The following is a 12,748-nucleotide window of genomic DNA, read 5'->3' on the forward strand; positions in this document are numbered from 1 at the left end:
AATGTGGAGTCTATGGGTTCAAAATGGCTATATTCAACTCCATGCTGGATCTCAGTAGATCCACGCGATTACTGCCCGAGAAGGCAGACATACTACTCACTCAACTGCGTAGGATCGTAAGGGCTCTGGAAATAGGTTTCATTGCAGACGAGCTGAGAAACCCGACATTACATGGGTATTTATTCACAGCTGTGACATAGCCTTGATATTTGTGGAATTTATTTTCGGTTTATAAAGTTTTTTGTGTACCACGTTGGAGTAGTATGTTTGGAAACATTAATGAAGAGGATATGATACTGTAGTGCCTGATTTGTTCAGAAGAGTAAGAACACAGGCACTGCAGTATCGTATTTATCCGCCGATACCAGGCAGCGACTTCCATTTCAAATGTCCTCATCTGTGCGAGCATTGCATAACGAATGTACGAGTACATGTTGTAACGCAGTGGCGACGACATATGGAACTTTGTCTGTTTGTGAGTCGTGCTCGGATAGCCAAAACGATTAAGGCGACCGCTCGCGTAATGCAGGAAATCGAATTTCTAGTCCAAGTCGGGCACAAATTTTCATTGTTATCATTTCCTTATACAGCTGATGCTTGTTAGTATTCGCAGTTGCAAATACATTCCATGAATGAAGAGCTTGTTTGCTTTGCGGGAGAGAGTCACGTGAAGCTAGCAGTGCGAAATCAACTGACGATAAGGACCATCCCGTCAACACACAGCGTCTAGCCCTCTGCTTTGCTTATGGTGATTTTATAATATAAACTCACCAGGAGCTGTACATGTTTAAAGTGAAATGGTAAATTATTAGGAATAAACGGGATTTGCAGTATAAAAAATTGCTCGCCTACGTCACTTCGCGTCAAAACGTCTGCTTCTACGATGTTAGGTTGGAGAGAAGTAACTTTCAGCCTCTCTGAACGAAAGGTTCTGAGGAGCGAGATAATGCTTAACGCTCCGGATCAGAGTTACGTCGCACCTTACTTTCGAAAGGAGTTTCCAACGAGCTAGTTAAAGCCTGATATCCCCGAGGAGCAGAAAGTCTCGCCTCACGATCTTTATTTGATTCTTGAGACCGCTTACTCCTCAGTCTTTTACCCTTTCTGATATATTCAGAAATAGTCGACTGTTTTCTAAACATTTTTATACGTAAACAAAACGAAATAAAATGTAATGAGTATACACACAAATCTCAAAGCAAACTTAATAAATTCGTTTTTCCCAGCAAATACTACAAATAAAACCTATCGAAAAAAGCAAAGCATTAAGTCTTTAATAAACATAAGATATCAGTAAATCTGTATATACTAGCCAAGAAAATTCGCTGTTGGTATTTTTGAAGGTAAGATTGAAGAGGTTAATTCTGTCACTGATGTAAATTTCCTAAAATACTTCGGTCACTGAAGTGAAAAAAAATCTAGGAAAGAAGGCAAATGTAAATGAGACCTGCCAAAAAAACAAAGCAGTGTCATTAAATTTTTAATATACAAAGCGAAATCAGTAAATTGATATATCTTAGGTAAGTGAATTTGCTGTTAGTTTGTATTTACAAAGATAAGAGTATAGCACTTAATTCTGTCACTGACGCCAACTTCGAAAAAATATCTGTCACTGAGATTAAAAAAAAGCTATCAGCACCATCTATTAGCTGTGTAGTGCACTACAAAACTAACAACACCATTTATTGGTTATTTGGTTTACTAAGCTACGATGATTAAACATCCCAATTACAGAGCTGAGCAGACGATTTCAAATAAAACTTTGATTTTTTTTCACTGTTCCGAATTTGATAATATAAAGCCTACATGTTTCCCCTTGCGCTCAAGTTATGTGTAAAAAAAAAATAAATAAAAAAACCGATGAAAATTCGTCTAGTAGTTTCGGAGATTAGTGTGTTCTAACAGACAAACAGACGGATATTATAGTTTAATAGTTTTATTTTTAGTATAAATGTACACGACAATTATCCACAAGAACAGCGCGACGCCGGCTGGAGCTTCACGGAATGTCAGTACGGCGATCACTGTTGCTTTCTTGGAGGCGGTAGCAAAGAGACGCACGCTAGCAGCGGTGAGTGCGAGGCAACATTAGACACGGGAGTGGCACCACGTCGTCTTTTCTAACGAATCCCGATTACGCCCACAGGGTGCAAAGGAAGTACCCGTATTTGGATGCTCCGAGGGAAACAAACATCACCAAATTTCATCCGTCATCATCAAAAGGACCCACTATCTGTCGTGATGAATTGGCATGTGATTGGGTACACAACACGATCGCCTCCGGTTCGCATAACCAGTTATTTGAACATCAGTCATTGCATATCGAACTTGTTAAAGCCGGTGACTGAATCATATCCGGCAGCTGTGGCCGAGCCGTTCTAAGAGCTTCAGTCTGACCCCCACTGTTGATACGGTCGCAGGCTCGAATCCTGCCTCGGGCGTGGATGTGTGTGATGTCCTTAGGTTAGTTAGGTTTAAGTAGTACTAAGTCTAGGGTACTGATGACCTCAGATGTTAAGTCCCATAGTGCTTAAAGCCATTTGACCATTTGAACCACTTTTTGAATCGTATCTTCTATGTGTAAATTGAAAGTGGTGTTGGGAGGGGGGGGGGGGGGGAGGAAAGGAAACGGAAGGGATAACTGATGTCAGCTGCATCGGCTAATTACGCGTAATCAGCGAATCAGCGACGACGGGTGAAAACGTGTACCGAACTGGGATTCGAACGCGTGATCTTCTGTTTATCAGACAGGTGCGTTAACGAGTACGCCTTCCGGGACACAGTGTTATCGTAAGTGCGCAAACTATCTTGGTACCCCTCACGGCCAAAACACTCTCACGTCTCCACAGTCCCTGTCCATTTCCTCCATGCTCGCTCCTCTGAGATTCCCGAAGGAGGTCGGACGTACTTGTACATCCACACTGAAGAAGGTTGATCCATTGCCCAACTAGGCGAATCTCTTCTAAGTCCCTGAGTAAGAAGGCATGTTGCCTGTGCTGTCATGAATTACAGGCTGCTCGACTGTTGCCTTCTCCAGTAAATCCTCCACATCTCTCATTCACTGAAAATGTGTGATATTTTCTTGCAGAGAGACTGGCACGTCCCCACTAGGCAGCGACTATGGTTGATGAACTTTTAACGTATCTTTTCCTGGCTACACTCATCAACTAATGATGCTCACTATTGTGAATAGTAATGCCACTTTTCTAGTTTCCGAGGGTGAGGCTATTCACCGTCTTGGAGACGATGATCTTGTCTTTTTTTTATCCAACTAAGTAGGTGGTAACTTGGCCTGACCACAATGATTTCGAAGCCCAGCGTTTTCCACAGGAGTCCAGTATTACCTGACCCCTTTTGGGAAAGAAATTCTTTAAAGTGTTGGCAGGAAGCTGCCCCTTAGAGCAAGTACAATGAGCGTTATCAGGAAATAGCAAAGCGAAATGTCTGCATTCTGTTTGTGAGGCTAAGTGGCCGAAACGTCTGACTCTTAAAATAATTTCGTGTAGATGTTTTGGGGCTCGCGAAATGGTTCAAATGGCTCCAAGCACTATGGGACTTAAGATCTGAGTCCCCTAGACTTAGAACTACTTAAACCTAACTAACCTAAGGACATCACACACATCCATGCCCGAGGCAGGGTTTGAACCTGCGACCGTAGCAGCAGCGCGGTTCCGGACTGAAGTACCTAGAACCGCTCGGCCACGGCGGTCGGTTCACAAAATGAGTGGTCGGTTAGCAAACCTCGCTATGTAAAAATGAGAAACGTGGGCCCTGTGGGGTGGAGCTTCGTTGCGTATATGAAGTCGGGAATTAGTGATCTTCAGTTACCAACAAACTTGCTCTTCTGTTACGGAAAACTGAAAGAGTTGGCAAGTGTATTTCCTGTGTGTAGGTGTGGATGGTTCAGTGGTTTTCCGGTTTTTGTTGTAGTGAAAATTTGTGGTGATTTGGATGTGTTCTCAATTTTAACTTTAGACTGTTGTCCTGTTTTTCTTTTTTTTTCTGGGCGAGATGCTAAAATCTGAAAGCAGGCGGTGTAATGAGTCTTCGCAGTGCTTATTTTTTCAATGAAATTGTCGGAATTAGAATCTTTTGGAAGCAGTTGGATCGTCACAGGGCATTGACTAGTGGTACAGAAGTAGTGTCCATTTAAACATCGTCTTACAGCTAAAAGCGAGGCTGGTAGTTCTTGTTTAGACTGAAAGTATATGTGTAGCAGTGATCAGAACTAATCTGCCAGGCAGGGCAGCTCTGTGCAGCTAATTTTACACAAAAGCACCTACAAATTTAATCATGTATTCTTCCTACCCTACTGCATAAACACAATAAATAGCACCGAACGAGGAGACGCAGTGGTTAGCACACTGGGCTCGCATTCGAGAGGACGACGGTTCAAACCCGTGCCCGGCCATCCAGATTTAGGTTTTCTGTGATTTCCCTACACCACTCCAGGAAAATGCCGGGATGGTTTCTTTGAAAGGGCACGGCCGATTTCCGTCCCTATCCTTGACACAATCCGCGTTGGTGCTGCGTCTCTAATGACCTCGATGTCGTCAGGACGTTAAACCCAATTTCCCTTACTTCCTTTCTTTTCTACAATAAATAACATTTCGTTATTTGCTATCCTTTCTACTGCTGCAGTTTTGTGCACCCAGAAAACTCGTTTCATAATTTCGAGTAGATTTCCCCACCATGTTATAGTTCTGGGTGGAGATTTTAATTTGCCGGATATAGACTGGGAGACTCAAAGGTTCATAACGGGTGGCAGGGACAAAGAATCCAGTGAAATTTTTTGAAGTGCTTTATCTGAAAACTACCTTGAGCAGTTAAACAGAGAACCGACTCGTGGCGATAACATATTAGACCTTCTGGTGACAAACAGACCCGAACTATTTGATAAAGTTAACGCAGAACAGGGAATCAGCGATCATAAAGCGGTTACGACATCGATGATTTCAGCCGTAAATAGAAATATTAAAAAGGGTGGGAAGATTTTTCTGTTTAGAAAAAGTGACAAAAAGCAGATTTCAGAGTACCTGACGGCTCAACACAAAAGTTTTGTTTCAAGTACAGATAGTGTTGAGGATCAGTGGACAAAGTTCAAAACCATCGTACATTATGCGTTAGATGAGTATGCGCCAAGCAAGATCGTAAGAGATGGAAAAGAGCCACCGTGGTACAACAACCGAGTTAGAAAACTGCTGCGGAAGCAAAGGGAACTTCACAGCAAACATAAACATAGCCAAAGCCTTGCAGACAAACAAAAATTACGCGAAGCGAAATGTAGTGTGAGGAGGGCTATGCGAGAGGCGTTCAATGAATTCGAAAGTAAAGTTCTATGTATTGACTTGGCAGAAAATCCTAAGAAATTTTGGTCTTATGTCAAAGCGGTAGGTGGATCAAAACAAAATGTCCAGACACTCTGTGACCAAAATGGTACTGAAACAGAGGATGACAGACTAAAGGCCGAAATACTAAATGTCTTTTTCCAAAGTTGTTTCACAGAGGAAGACTGCACTGTAGTTCCTTCTCTAGATTGTCGCACAGATGACAAAATGGTAGATATCGAAATAGACGACAGAGGGATAGAGAAACAATTAAAATCACTCAAAAGAGGAAAGGCCTCTGGACCTGATGGGATACCAGTTCGATTTTACACAGAGTACGCGAAGGAACTTGCCCCCCTTCTTGCAGCGGTGTACCGTAGGTCTCTAGAAGAGCGTAGCGTTCCAAAGGATTGGAAAAGGGCACAGGTCATCCCCGTTTTCAAGAAGGGATGTCGAACAGATGTGCAGAACTATAGACCTATATCTCTAACGTCGATCAGTTGTAGAATTTTGGAACACGTATTGTGTTCGAGTATAATTACTTTTCTGGAGACTAGAAATCTACTCTGTAGGAATCAGCATGGGTTTAGAAAAAGACGGTCATGTGAAACCCAGCTCGCGCTATTTATCCACGAGACTCAGAGGGCCCTAGACACGGGTTCACAGGTAGATACCGTGTTTCTTGACTTCCGCAAGGCGTTCGATACAGTTCCCCACAGTCGTTTAATGAACAAAGTAAGAGCATATGGACTATCAGACCAATTGTGTGATTGGATTGAGGAGTTCCTAGATAACAGGACGCAGCATGTCATTCTCAATGGAGAGAAGTCTTCCGAAGTAAGAGTGATTTCAGGTATGCCGCAGGGGAGTGTCATAGGACCATTGCTATTCACAATATACATAAATGACCTGGTGGATGACATCGGAAGTTCACTGAGGCTTTTTGCAGATGATGCTGTGGTGTATCGAGAGGTTGTAACAATGGAAAATTGTACTGAACTGCAGGAGGATCTGCAGCGAATTGACGCATGGTGCATAGAATGGCAATTGAATCTCAATGTAGACAAGTGTAATGTGTTGCGAATACACATAAAGATAGATCCTTTATCATTTAGCTACAAAATAGCAGATCAGCAACTGGAAGCAGTTAATACCATAAATTATCTGGGAGTACGCATTAGGAGTGATTTGAAATGGAATTATCATATAATGTTGATCGTCGGTAAAGCAGATGCCAGACTGAGATTCATTGGAATAATCCTAAGGAAATGCAATCCGAAAACAAAGGAAGTAGGTTACAGTACGCTTGTTCGCCCACTGCTTGAATACTGCTCAGCAGTGTGGGATCCGTACCAGATAGGGTTGATAGGAGATATAGAGAAGATCCAACGGAGAGCAGCGCGCTTCGTTACAGGATCATTTAGTAATCGCGAAAGCGTTACGGAGATGATAGATAAACTCCAGTGGAAGACTCTGCAGGAGAGACGCTCAGTAGCTCGGTACGGGCTTTTGTCAAAGTTTCGAGAACATACCTTCACCGAAGAGTCAAGCAGTATATTGCTCCCTCCTACGTATATCTCGCGAAGAGACCATGAGGATAAAATCAGAGAGATTAGAGCCCACACAGAGGCATACCGACAATCCTTCTTTCCACGAACAATACGAGACTGGAATAGAAGGGAGAACCGATAGAGGTACTGAAGGTACCCTCCGCCACACACCGTCAGGTGGCTTGCGGAGTATGGATGTAGATGTAGATGTAGATGTAGATAATTCTATGACATCTCCCAGATTTATATACACTGCTGTCTTCATTAACTGAATTAGGCGATCGTCAGTCTGTCAATTGGCAGGAAACGCTACTAACGAACCAAACATATAACGATGAAGTGTGCTCAGCAAGAAACCATGCGCGGCAGAATAGTTCCTAACGAGACTAGCCACCGACTCCCCGCCACGGGCTTCTGGCATTTGTCGCATCAGGTCATCGTGTCAGGCGAAAAGTGGTCCGCTAGTGGTGCTCTCTGCACTTATTCTCACTAGCAATCCTCAGAGTTGCTAAGGGTTCATACGCTGACCCCTCACAATACTCACTACAGCTGACGTTCTTTGTGACGCATTACTGCCTTACTGTATCTGCGAGGACAAGTCAAGAAGTAAAGGTAATTATAAAAACATTTTTATCGAAAAACAATATTGAAATTAGTATCATTTCGCTGCATAAATTCCCTAGATCGCTATTCCATAGGATTGTCATTTGAAAAGCTTTCTAGCTATATCCTGGAAGAAGCTCTGAGAGCAGTGACAAGCGATGGCACGATTTATCACATCAGCCAGAGTGAGAAAAGGAGAAAGGAAGATTAGAATTCAGCGGCCCGTCGACAGTGAGATCTTTAAAGATGAAGCATAGCCTAGGATTACGAAAGGAACCATCCCGCTATTTGCCCGGAACGATTTACAGAAACCATGGAAAAACTAACTCTGGACTGCCACACTAGGATTTTAAACGTTGATCCCCCGAATGCGTTTTCATTGTGCTAACCACTGCTCTTCCTCTCTGGGTCTCGCCACAGCCCCATACTGAGATACTATCTCTGGTTTCCTTGACTCCGCCTACCACCAAGTAGTATACACCGACAAGGGAACCACCCCATCGTACCCCCCTCAGGTTTAGTTATAAGAAGGCACAGGGATAGGCCTTGAAAAACTGAACACAGATCAATTGAGAAAACAGGAAGAAGTTGTGTGGAACTATGAAAAAAATAAGCAAAATATACAAACTGAGTAGTCCATGCGCAAGGTAGGCAACATCAAGGAGAGTGTGAGCTTACGAGCGCCGTGGTCCCGTGGTTAGCGTGAGCAGCTGCGGAACGAGGGTCCTTGGTTCAAGTCTTCTCTCAAGTGAAATGTTGAATTTTTTATTTTCAGACAATTATCAAAGTTCAGGCACTCAAACATAATCAACTTCGCTCTACAAAATTCCAGGATATGTTCAGATTTGCTTGGACATAGGCAGTATTTGACGGTCTACACACGGAAATATTTGAAAACGTAAAAAACATATGTTTTGACAAAGCACAGGGAAAACTGTGCGACTGTGGAACTGTTGTATTCATTTGTTGCAGTTTATGTGACAAACTCTTATGTTTTCATCACATTTTTGGGAGTGATTATCACATCCACAAGAAAACCCAAATCGGGCAAGGTAGAATAATCTTTTACCCATTCGCCAAGTGTGCAAGTTAGGTGGGTCGACAACATATTCCTGTCATGTGACGCACATACCGTCACCAGTGTCATATAGAATATATCAGACGTGTTTTCCTGTGGAGGAATCGGTTGACCTATGACCTTGCGATCAAATGTTTTCGGTTCCTATTGGAAAGGCACGTCTTTTTGTCTATTAATCGCACGGTTTTGCGGTGCGGTCGCAAAACACAGACACTAAACTTATTACAGTGAACAGAGACGTCAATGAACGAATGGACAGATCGTAACTTTGCGAAAATAAAGAAAGTAAAATTTTCACTCGAGGGAGACTTGAACCAACGACCTCTGATTCTGCAGCTGCTCACTCTAACCACAGTACCACGGCGCTTCTCAGCTCACATTGTCCATGATGTTGCCTATCTTGCGCATGGACTACTCAGTTTGTGTATTTTGCTTATTTTTTCATAGTTCCACACAACTTCTTCTTGTTTTCTCGATTGATCTGTGTTCAGTTTTTCAAGGCCTATCCACTGTGTCAATTTATAACTAAATCTGAGGGGGGTGCGATGGAGAGGTTCCCTTGTGAGAAGAAAGAAGTCATGGGATGTACCTACTAATAACGTGTCGGTCCCCCTCCTGCAGGAGCTCAATGTGACATGGACTCAACAGGTTGATGCAAGTTCCCTGCAGAAATATTGAGCCACGCTGCCGTCAGTAATTGCGAAAGTGCTCGCGGTGCAGGATATTGTGCTCGAACTGACTTCTCGATTTAATCCTATTAATGTTCCATGGGATTCATGTCGGCCAATCGCATTCCCCAAATAATTCTGTGGAATTGTCCAGAATGCTCTTCAAACCAATCGCAAATAATTGTGGCCCTGTGGGGTGGCGGGTTAAATAATATGGCAAAGCTTCGCCGTTTTTACAGGAGTCTGAAAATTACTGATCACCCAGAAAGCGATCGAGAACGTACTGACCGTAATTTTCAGTCCGTGAGTCCACATTCTTCTTGTGCCCATTGAAAGAAAATGTTCCTACTTGCTATTTACTCAGCAGGATGATCAGGACCTATGAGCATAAATAAAAGTTTTGAGTTCCAAATGGTTCAAATGGCTCTGAGCACTATGGGACTCAACTGCTGAGGTCGTAAGTCCCCTAGAACTTAGAACTACTTAAACCTAACTAACCTAAGGACATCACACACATCCATGCCCGAGGCAGGATTCGAACCTGCGACCGTAGCGGTGTCGCGGCTCCAGACTGTAGCGCCCAGAACCGAACGGCCACTCCGGCCGGCCTTTTGAGTTCCAACCGATTAATATATTCAGTAAGAGTTCACATGCAGAAACACAATAACATACCTGATGATAATAATAATGTCCTGTCATAAACAGCACTATTAGCAGTTCAGAGGCGACCTCTACGGTAAGTTCCAATTAAAATGGTCTATCACTCTGACTTCTAATCATCAAAGTGCTCGCCACAAAAGTGGATAACAATCTCACCTCTTGCCACACGCTTTTGTAACATGACGGGCAGCATACAAACAGTAACTTTCCTGGCATTTAAGCGATCCAGGACGGCGTTCAGTGTTCGTGAGTCGACTTCCTACTTTTACCGGACATGTCTGGTAGGTTCCTAGCTCTGACGTCAGCCGAGACAGCGCATAAGCTGGCGTTTAACAGATTGATAGCTCGGTGCGAAGTGTCTCTTTCAACTGCCTCTCTGGCCGTATTTATATACGGGTGCTCCGGACAGCCGAACAGAACATCTACTGTCATCCGCTCTACGCACAGGTAAACAGTCGCTTTCTCGGACGCTTATTATTTAATAACTCCATCGTGTATTAATTTACAACCTCCATAATTCTGTATGAATAATGTTAATTTGTCTTTAATTACTGAAAATTTTTCAGCTCGACTGCATTTAAACTTTGCTGGCTAGAATTTTCAGAACGGAACCGACAGTAGAAGATGACCTCAGAACTACTTCTTAAAGGGTCCTCGTATTGATTGCGATTTACATTAAAGTCTTGAAAATTGCTACAGTTGTGTAATTTAATGAATGTAATCGAGTGCTGTAGGCCGGCCGCTGTGACGGAGCGGTTCTAGGCGCTTCAGTCCGGAACCGCGTGACTACTACGGTCGCAGGTTCGAATCCTGACTCGGACATGGATGTATGTGATATCCTTAGCTTAGTTAGGTTTAAGTAGTTCTAAGTTCTAGGAGACTGATGACCTCAGATGTTAAGTCCCATAGTGCTCAGAGCCATTTGAACCATTTGAGTGCTGTAATTAGAACTTTCTGTCATAAATACAAATGATACTTAATCAATTATGAATAATGATATTTCTGTTCCAAATTTAGTGTTCAGTAGATCACTTGGAAACTATTAGATGTTGCTTAATGGAGTTGCATAGTAAATGTTATTGTATCAAAGTGAGGTACTGAGTCGAATATTTAGCGTCTACAATTTTTCGTAAAAACGATGATTTTGACCAAAATATTGCTCCGATCAAGATGAGACTCGTAACAGTTGATTAACGCATACATTTGCACATTCTGAAAAATTTCTAGCTTTCTACCTGCATTATTTAGCGGCACTTACTGTTTCCTAAAACAATACATTCGTCTGAAAATTCTCAGATTTTAGAATTCTAACAAATTCTAACATTAATACACTGAACCGTATATTGACAAAGGTTGGAAAAGTTACTTCAATTTTTTATTTCATTCATAGATTATGGCGCAATACTTCGTACGCTACGCACAGGCGCGTTATGCTGACGTGAAGCTAGTAGCAGTGAACTGGGTTAAGTCCCGCCACAGCTGCTCGCAGAGGCGGTTATCTCTCAAATGATACCGCGTTTTTTTCGCCACAGCCCAGTGACTTGACGCATTGTCATCCATAAAAATTCCTTCGTTGAATGGCTGCAAATGGTCTCCAGCTAGCCGGACATAACAATTTCTAGTCAACGATTGGTTCATTCCTTGTAAACACAGGCCACACCATTATGGAGCTTGTTGACAACCTAGGTCCATGGCTTCGTGGGATCTGCGCCACACTAGAACCCCACTTCCTACCAACAGAAATTGGAACTCATCTGATCAGGCGACGGTTTTTCAGTCGTCTAGGGTCCAACCGATACGGTCAAAGGTTGGAAAAGTTACTTCAATTTTTTATTTCATTCTTAGATTATGGCACAATACTTCGTATGCTACGCACAGGCGCGTTATGCTGACGTGAAGCTAGTAGCAGTGAACTGGGATAAGTCCCGCCACAGCCGCTCGCAGAGGCGGTTATCTCTCAAATGATACCGCGTTTTCTTCGCCACAGCCCAGTGACTTGACGCATTGTCATCCATAAAAATTCCATCGCTGAATGGCTGCAAATGGTCTCCAGCTAGCCGAACATAACCATTTCTAGTCAACGACTGGTTCATTCCTTGTAAACACAGGCCACACCATTATGGAGCGTGTTGACAACCTAGGTCCATGGCTTCGTGGGATCTGCGCCACACTAGAACCCCACTTCCTACCAACAGAAATTGGAACTCATCTGATCAGGCGACGGTTTTCCAGTTGTCTAGGGTCCAACCGATATGGTCACGAGCCCAGGAGAGGCGCTGCAGGCGATGTGCTGTTAGCAAAGGATTGATTGGTTGCTTTGGGGAAGGAGACCAGACAGCGTGGTCATCGGTCTCATCGGATTAGGGAAGGATGGGGAAGGAAGTCGGCCGTGCCCTTTCAGAGGAACCATCCCGGCATTTGCCTGGAGTGATTTCGGGAAATCACGGAAAACCTAAATCAGGATGGCCGGACGCGGGATTGAACCGTCGTCCTTCCGAATGCGAGTCCAGTGTCTAACCACTGCGCCACCTCGCTCGGTGTTAGCAAAGGCACTCGCGTCGGTAGTCTGCTGCTATAGCCCATCAACGCCAAATTTCGCCACACTGTCCTAACGGATTCGTTCGTCGTAAGTCTCACCGTGATTTATGCGGTTATTTAACGCAGTGTTGCTTGTCTGTTAGCACTGACAACTCTACGCAAACGCCGCTGCTGTCAGTCATTAAGTGGTGACCGTCGGCCACTGTGTTGTCCGTGGTGAGAGATAATGATTGAAATTTGGTACTCTCGGAACACTCTTGACTCTGTGGGTAGCAGAATATTGAATTCTCTAACGATTTCCGAAACTGAATGTCCCATGCGTCC

Source organism: Schistocerca cancellata, chromosome 4 (assembly GCF_023864275.1).
Source record: "Schistocerca cancellata isolate TAMUIC-IGC-003103 chromosome 4, iqSchCanc2.1, whole genome shotgun sequence".
NCBI classification, from domain to species: Eukaryota; Metazoa; Arthropoda; class Insecta; order Orthoptera; family Acrididae; genus Schistocerca; species Schistocerca cancellata.